Below are 9,015 nucleotides of genomic sequence, written 5' to 3'. Positions count from 1 at the left end.
TCTCCATCCTCAGTGTGGAGCCCAATGCAGGGGTTGAATTCATGACCCTGAGATAGAGACCTGAGGTGATATCAAGAGTCAGACACTTAACTGAAGGAGCCAGCTAAACACCCCATACTTTTTAAGCAAAACTATGAGTCATCACTACCATTACTTTCATTTTAAAGACAAGGAGAACACAGGGAGACAGAATAGGTGATTTGCCTAAATTCATACCCTACTTAGGGCAAAGTGTAGACTTGAATCTGGCTGAGTTGTTCGCAGACAGTGCCTCTAACCTCTGTGCTATGCTGAGCAAGCCAGATAGCGGCTGTGTTCTTTGAATAATCTATATATGTGGTTATGGTTTTAGCTTTGCCACTTTATTTTAGTTAGATAGTATGTTACTTTATAATTTGTGTTGTAATAACTTTTCATGATGTGTAAAGATTTCTTCTGTAAGCCCATATCAGAATGAATAAGCTTCAGAAATTTAAGAAAATGTAGAGGCTCTGATTGCAGTTTTATATTATATAGGAACCTGTCCCAAGACAAGTTGAATTTAATGAATGCAAGAATGGCTCAATACTAGGATGGAAAAAGAAAAAAACAATTTGGGCATTTGCCTTCATTCCAGGGACAAAAGTATAAGGATACCTATTATAATCTCATGTCTGACCCTGAAGTATGGGACATTGAATTCTAATATGGGCTAAAATAATGTAAGGTAAAAAGTAAAGTATTAGTAATTTTGGATCACACTTACTATTAATACTGATAATAATGATAAACTATTAGCCATGTGGTACGTTTTCTGAAATATATTAAAATATGACATATGCCAATTGAAAACTATAATAATACAGGAATATTGTGAGCTTCTTAGTTGATGTTATAGAATTTACAATTGATATTAGAGAAAATATCACAGGATATATTTGAGCCTGACAGCTGCTCTCTGAAACCCATTATTACAAAATTATCTTTTCCTGAAATGCTGCTTCCAGGAGCTTCGAGAGAAAATCGCACCATAATCAACAGACCGTCATGTTTTCAGTAGAGATACAACTGTCTCCGTGAAGCACGTCATACTCAGAGAAAACCTTTCTATTCTAGAAGTTGTCATTGGGACATTCTATTTCTTCACAAGATTACATGATTCCTACAGATTTATTTATCCTAGTCCTTATTATAAACATGAAAGTATTTCAGGCACACCTCTAGTAATCCTACAAATTCCTGTAAGGGAGGCTGAAAACAATTGGTTTCAGAACTACAGGTCCTAATTACCTTAAAAATCAGGATTCCTTTTCACTGGATTAAATACCAACAATCACTGTCATTGTGGCTTACGTTAAATCCACCAGGAGCTGGCAGGAATTGGTGCAAAGTCTAGGACCCCATCTCTCTTCACTAGCTCAGCTCATGGCTGTGTGGCTTCGGCACTGGATCAGTTTCAAACCCAGAACAATCTCTTTTTTGTATACCATCGCTTACCCACGTTTACTCCCAATAGGCGACCATACCTTATAGACTTTGCCTCTCAGACTGAAATGGAAAAGAGTGTCTTAGAAACATCCCTTCATCTGGATGGTGAGCTCACAGTACATGGTCACGAGAGCTCGTGCCTGTGGGAGGGAGGCAGCCACAGGACCCTGTGATATGGAGCAGTGATTGTGACCTCACCTTCCCTCGGAAGAACAATTATCATTTCACCTTTCCAGGCAGTGACAGTGCCGGCTGGGGACCTGAGAACATTTATGAAGAACTTTTTTTTCTGAAGTTGGCAATTACCAAAACCAATTATAAGTTTCTAGTTAATCTCTACAAAGGGACCATTGAGATGACTGGTAGAGGCTGTTTCCTGCTTCTGAGGTCAGACAGGTCTCACGTGGAGGGGAGCAGAGAATTTCAGAGCTCTGACAGGTGAGGGACTGGCAGCGAGTGGGTGTCTCTGTGGATCTGCTTTGCTAACAAGTTCTTCCACCCAAAAGTGATTTCTTCCTAAATCTTCAGACCACCGAAGTGAACTATCATCACATTTTAAGTGAAAAGCTGATACCTGAGGATTTTCAAAGTGAAAGGTGGAACTCAGAGACAAGCACTCAACGCCAATTCACGTGGAAGTCCAGAATAAGTACCAGATGGTTCCTTTCCTATGAAATAAGCAAATTCTAAGTACACAGTTCAAATGCGCTGGATGGTTTCCACAGTCTTCCACACTTACTTTTTGATGAATTTTCAGTAATAAGCACTGGTTGCTTTTGTAATACATGAAGAAATATAAAATAGGAGTTAAATGAACCCTTTGGTTTTCCCTACAAACAAATCTACCTTTTATCCAGGTCCGCTCTCCAGTGCCTCTCAATTTCCAAGCCTGGGATGAGAGCCATTATGGTGGGCAACCTCTACCACACCTGCCTGTGAGCACACATGCAAATGCACACATCGCAAATACGTGCACACAATCCCATATAAATCAAACGTACACTCACATATACTCACATACTCACATACATACGTATTCTATCACGAACTCCCACCCAGCCACATGTACAAACCCAGCTAGAATCGTATGCCCTTGCTAAGCCATCAACGCTCAACAATTACATTCACACAGCATGTGTGTGTATCCAGCCATCATCTTTATATATGGAGGAATGGTAGTAATTCGTGCCTCTTTATGAATCCACCTCTCAGACTCCCCACTTTGCAACCACTCACAAGGATATCATGATATGCAATGAATAAAAACTGATGTGAGCATTGCTACTCCAGGTTAAGGCACAAAGTGGAAAAGTTGGCGTATTGGTGGGCTGATATTGCACGTGTCCTGGATGCTGTCCTTTCTGGCACAGGCAGAGTCTATGCAATCACTGACATACCAGGCTGTAGGTGGAATTACTTTCTTAGATCAAGTGGAAATGCCAAGATGTTAAATTTAGGATAGTTATCTGGCCTTCAAAGTTAAACCCTGATTTTTTACAGAATTTGTAAGGCTGAATGTGTCCAGAATCCTGAAGGACATCAGTGGACTGATCATGCTTTAAAGACATCATGAGAAACATGGAATGGATTTAATCTCAGGCCCTGTCGGTGAGATTAGTCAGAGTGACCGAAGGGATGGTGTACTCATGGCAAAGTTGACCAGAAGCCAAGAGAATGTAGAAATGAGGGATGGGCGTTGTTGAAAAGCTCTCTGGGTGTCCCATACTTGTGATATCTTCTTGGAGGAAACAATGACAGCTTTCATTCTAGACCGTATAGCAAATAAACTTGGAAGATATAGTATCTCCTTTGGGGGCAAGGAGCAGATTTATTTGCTGTGCAGGAAAATATATATAAAGCCTCCCTCAAAAGTTAAGTGTATGGGGTGCCTGGGTGGCTCAGTCACTTAAGCATCAGCTCTGGATTTCCTGTCAGGTCGTGATCTAGGGTCGTGAGATCGAGCCCTGCATTGGACTTTGTTCTAGGCATGGAGCCTGCTTAAGAGTCTCTTGCTCGCTCACCTTCTGCACCTCCCCGCCTCTCTCTCCCTCTCTTAAAAAAAAAAATTAAGGGTATTCAGGTGCCTTAGGGGCCCCCTTTCAAATATTGATGTTTCCTCAGCTGTGATTTAAACACGCTGCTTGTGGGGCGCCTGGGTGGCACAGCGGTTAAGCGTCTGCCTTCGGCTCAGGGCGTGATCCCAGTGTTATGGGATCGAGCCCCACATCAGGCTCCTCCGCTATGAGCCTGCTTCTTCCTCTCCCACTCCCCCTGCTTGTGTTCCCTCTCTCGCTGGCTGTCTCTATCTCTGTCGAATAAATAAATAAAATCTTTAAAAAAAATAAATAAACACGCTGCTTGTGCAAGATCGGCCTGAGCCTTTCCGCATGGCCCATGGGCCTTGAGCGACAGCGGAAAACTCCTGGGAAAGTGAAGTTCATGTTCCTTGCTGTGCTGTGAGTAATAAAGTCCTTGTTACCGACCCAGGAGGGTTAGTGTCTTCCTGGTAGCAATGACTCAGTGCTGACCCTGTTAGTTTGCATGCAGGGTAAATCGAAGACCCATCACATTCTTGATAGTTATCAGAGGTTGTAAAAAGTTATATATATGAGATATATATATGTATACACACACACACACACACACACACATATATAGCAACCTATAAAAATTGCTGTCTTAAGTGTTTGGACAATGCAAAAAACACACTCATTCCTTAAGTCAGGAAGAATTTAGTGAGTAGTTGACAGAAAAACCTAGGGAGAAAATTTTTTCTAAAAATGGAAGACCAGGGATGCCTGGGGGGCTCAATCAGTTAAGCATCTGCCTTCGGCTCAGGTCATGATCCCGGGGTCCTGGGATCAGGCTCCTTGCTTGGTGGCGAGCCTGCTTCTCCCTCTGCCTGCCTCTCCCCCTGCTTGTGCTCTCTCTCTGATTGATAGATAGATAGATAAGTAAATAAATAAATAAAATGTTTAAAAAAATAAATAATAAATAGACCAGTGCAAAATGTCAGGGCAAGACAGTGCCCATAACACAGGAGACGGGGCCATGAGCCAGGGCACCGAATGGCTGGGGGAGAAGAACCAAGGACTCCCCTGGCAGAGCCATGAGCCAAGGAGGCCATTGGGAGTGAAGCAACTGTTGTGAGAACCCATTACCCAACTTGCTGGTGGGAGCGCCAGTACTCCTCACCCACCGTCGCACTTCCAGAGTCTTTAATAAAGGCCACGTGGCTAACTAATTCATTTTGTCTTCACGTGGATTGTTTCGGGTTGATGCTGGCGGGCTGAGTTGTCTGTCTGTGTCGATAAAAGGCAAAGATGGGTTTTATGGGGAACTCTAAGGTGGAAACAGAGAAAATCGTGAGAGGATTGATCCCTGAGAATTGTCAGAAAAAACTCCTTCTGCATCTTCTGACCTTTAAGGTTGTGCAAAGGGTGGGATCATAAAGCAAGATTTCCATGGAGCGAAGGTAGACCGCTGTGATGTATGGGTTGCATGCGGAATAAAATAGAGTCGATAGAAAATATTATGCGGGGCGCCTGGGTGGCACAGCGGTTAGGCGTCTGCCTTCGGCTCAGGGCGTGATCCCGGCGTTATGGGATCGAGCCCCACATCAGGCTCCTCTGCTAGGAGCCTGCTTCTTCCTCTCCCACTCCCCCTGCTTGTGTTCCCTCTCTCGCTGGCTGTCGTATCTCTGTCAAATAAATAAATAAAATCTTTTTTAAAAAAAGAAAAGAAAATATTATGCACGCTATGACAAGAGGGGAGGTGGAGAATCTGCAGGACTGGAGAAGGTGGAGGGATCAGGTGGGTCCAGGATGGGTGAGGGGAGGGTCCACTTCTTTCTGCTCCAGGCTCCAGACTTGAGACTCCTTCATGACGGTTCCATCCCCTGGGAGGCAGGCCTGTGACTTCTGTCTTCAGTCTGCCCTGTTAGTGCACCTCTCCCCGAAGGTACGTGCTTCTCACGACAGAAAACTGCTATTTTTTTTTTTTTCCTGAGGAGACTTGTGCCTGTGGCTGAGTTGAAGCTGGACTCAGACCCTGCTGGATCCTGGGTGGCGTGGAGCACCTCCTTCTGTCTCCCAACTGCCTAGAGAGGAATCGCTTCTTGAAAAAATCAGAAGTTGGGTAAAATGGAGAATAATAAGTAAAACAGCTCTCCTCTCAGCGACCACAATTTTCCTTCTCCCACTTTACAATCAATTATACGACAGTGGGGAGACAACCGAGGCAGGGGGATCTTGGGACAGATCACAACAGTGTCCTTTTTTTTATAATAATTTTTTATTATATTATGTTAGTCACCATACAGTACATCCCTAGATATTGATGTAAAGTTCCATGATTCATTACTTGCGTATAACACCCAGTGCACCATGCAATACGTGCCCTCCTTACTACCCACAACAGCGTCCTTCTAAGAAGCAGTGAGAGCAGGCCTGAAGCTGCGAGAACAGGGGTAGAAAAGGCTTCTGTCCCAGACTCCAGACCTATCTGTGCACAGCAGAGCGCTCAAGGATGAAATCCAAACACAGCGTTTCCACCTCAGCTTAAGGTTAGAGTCCAGGCATTTCCACTTTCAATTTCATATAGACATAAAAATCCGAAGGGCAACATTTCCTGAAATGAAAACACTGTTGGCAATGACTCCAGAGAAGACGTCTTAATTTGTCCCAAGACAAAACGAGAGTTTTATGAACTGTTTCAGTAGACATGAGCGATCTGATTAATTCAAAAAATAACTTTTTTGGGGGAAAATAACATTCTTTAATTCAGTCTTAGACACTGATGGAAAGAGGGTAACATGAGATTCCTTAAACTGTAAGTACGATACTTTGGGAGAACAAAAAGACAGGCACGGGAGCAACACAGACTGTCTATCATCTATCTACCTATTACCCACCTACATGTGTATCCAAGAGCTATTTTTTTTAAAAAAAATCTTACATAGTAAGTGTTGTCTATTTCTCAGGGGAGAGCAGGGTGATTTAGAAATGCACTTTTCAAATTTTCACGTACAAAATAATTACCTGGAGATTTTGTTAAATGGCAGACATTTATGTAGGAGAGGCTGGGTGGGGCCCAAGATTTTCCATTTTCAGAAGATTTCTGATGAGTCCAATATTGCCAATCTGTGGTTCACACTCTGAGTGACTGGCAATTAAGAGACTGAGGAAAGATGAACGAATGATTTTGTAATCAAGAAATTTTAGAGAAATAATAGGGTTTAAAGTGGTTTTGAGAAGAGCAAAAACAAAGAATTTTACCATTTACTATTTACTGGAAACCACTCTAAATGCTTTTCACATTAGAATGCATAAAACCACAAAAATAATCTATTTTTATTTTTTGAGGGAACTGACCTTCACTTGAATGAAAATCAAAGGGAAAGTGGTTTAAAAACCTCATTAGGCAGGAACATCAGAGGTAGAGAAGTAAAGGTTTTCAAGGCCTAAAAATACATTGTTTGTAGAGGAAGCGAGAACACAGTATTCCATCCAGGATGGGACATTTACCCCAAAGCTAGTCATTCCTTCCTCCTACCCCTTCTCTTTCTCCTCCTAATTCTCCGAGCTTTGTCTTCAGGTGAGATTATCTTAGAAATCACACCTGAGTTTTGAGAAATGCAGTCATCCATATACCCTTCACCCATGCCACCCCACCCCCTGCAGAAGGACTCCCAGGTGCGGAAGAGCCTTCCCTCTCCCCAGTCCTAGGCAAGAGTCAGGAGGCATGTGGGCGGAGAAACCCACCTGAATGCAGACCCCACCCAGGGAACACCTCCCTGAGAACTCGCTTGAGTTCCACCCATCTCCTTCTTCATCCACTCCATCCTAATACCCAAATCCTCCCCAGGATCCTTCTCCATGACAGAGTGTCTCCCTCCCTGACCAGGCCTGGGTTGCCTGTGCTTCCAGGTCTCCTGGGGGTTGGAGAGCAGCATCCTGTCTGCACTATGACGGACTCTGGCCCTGGCCCTGCTGGCAGTCTCAGCATGGGAGGTGGGCTCTAATTCCGTGGATAAACAGAACCATCCTTCACCTCGGTTTTCAAGGCCCTGGTTGTCAATGAGCTCCTTACCTTGGGGAGACCAAGCTGCCCCATCCGTAGCCAGATGTGGAATGAATCAGCCGGTATGTTGGCATACTCGTAAATATTTTTTTAAAAATAGATTTTATTCTCTGGGGCAGTTTTTGGCTCACAACAATACTGATCAGAGGTTCAGAGATTTCCCACACAGCCCATGCCCCCATGCATGCACAACCTCTCCCACTGGCAACATTGCATAAACATTTTCAGCATTGTGTAGAGTGTTAAAAATATATATAGTTATATGTGTATCTTTTAAAAATCCCTGGGAATGGCAAAGACCAAATTATAGGGCACTGCTTCGGATCCATACACATGAGATACAATAAAAATGCTGAGGATGTAAACAGTAACATATTTCTTCCAATAAAGCAAATCCTTTCCAATCCTGGGCAAGCAGGCAAAGATGAGCTCACACTCAAAGATGAGCTCACACGAGATTAGATTAGGCTGATTGCATTAGTGGGAGGGGATTTCCTGGGGATTCCGAGCTGTATAAAAGCCCAGCAGAAGACCAGGCCTTCTCAGTGTTTCCAGAAACACCTCTGTGTCCAGTGGAGTTGGCCCATATCTGAGAGGCCACCGAGAGACACAAAACCACAAGTTAGTTTCTGTGACTATTTGGGGCCTCTGTTTACCCCTCACAGAAACAGAAGAAAATAGGGAGAGGGGGCCATTTTAGATGTTGAAGTAAAGACTTGCTCATTGTTTAATAGAATTTCTTCAGGCAGAGCCTGATTCAAAAACTATTTCAAAAATGTTAATTTGTAGATAAAGTTAACTTTTAGATCGTTGCAGAAAAAGATCACCCAGACCCAGGGCTTTTAAAAACCGTAAGTGATTTATTAATTTATCTTTTATGCCAATGTGTTCATGAGAACTTGTTTGGAGCTGGTTGAAATTCAGAACCTTGATGGTGAACCTGGAAATGAAACAGCAGCACCTCGGCTATGAAGCTCCCAGTCCAATGGAGAGGCAAGAATTATTCTACCTTAATTTGTCCTTGGGAACTACTTCCTTGCTACTCAGTTTTGGTCATTTACATTTTGAAGGAGGGGCGCCTGGCTGACTCAGTGGGTAGAGTGTGTGACTCTTCATCTCGAGGTGGGGAGTTCCAGTCCCACACTGGGCGCAGAGTTCACTCGAAAAAAAAATTTGAAGAAGAAAATGTACTTTCTACTAGATTTTCAAATATGTTTGCCCCAAGATTAGATACGGCATTTCTTCTAATATAATCTATTATGATAAATGTTATTATCTTTTTTTTTTAAAGATTTTATTTATTTATTCGACAGAGATAGAGACAGCCAGCGAGAGAGGGAACACAAGCAGGGGGAGTGGGAGAGGAAGAAGCAGGCTCATAGCAGAGGAGCCTGATGTGGGGCTCGATCCCACAACGCCGGGATCACGCCCTGAGCCGAAGGCAGACGCTTAACCGCTGTGCCACCC

Source organism: Ailuropoda melanoleuca, chromosome 12, assembly GCF_002007445.2.
Source record: "Ailuropoda melanoleuca isolate Jingjing chromosome 12, ASM200744v2, whole genome shotgun sequence".
Lineage (NCBI taxonomy): Eukaryota > Metazoa > Chordata > Mammalia > Carnivora > Ursidae > Ailuropoda > Ailuropoda melanoleuca.
This window is presented reverse-complemented; position numbering follows the sequence as displayed.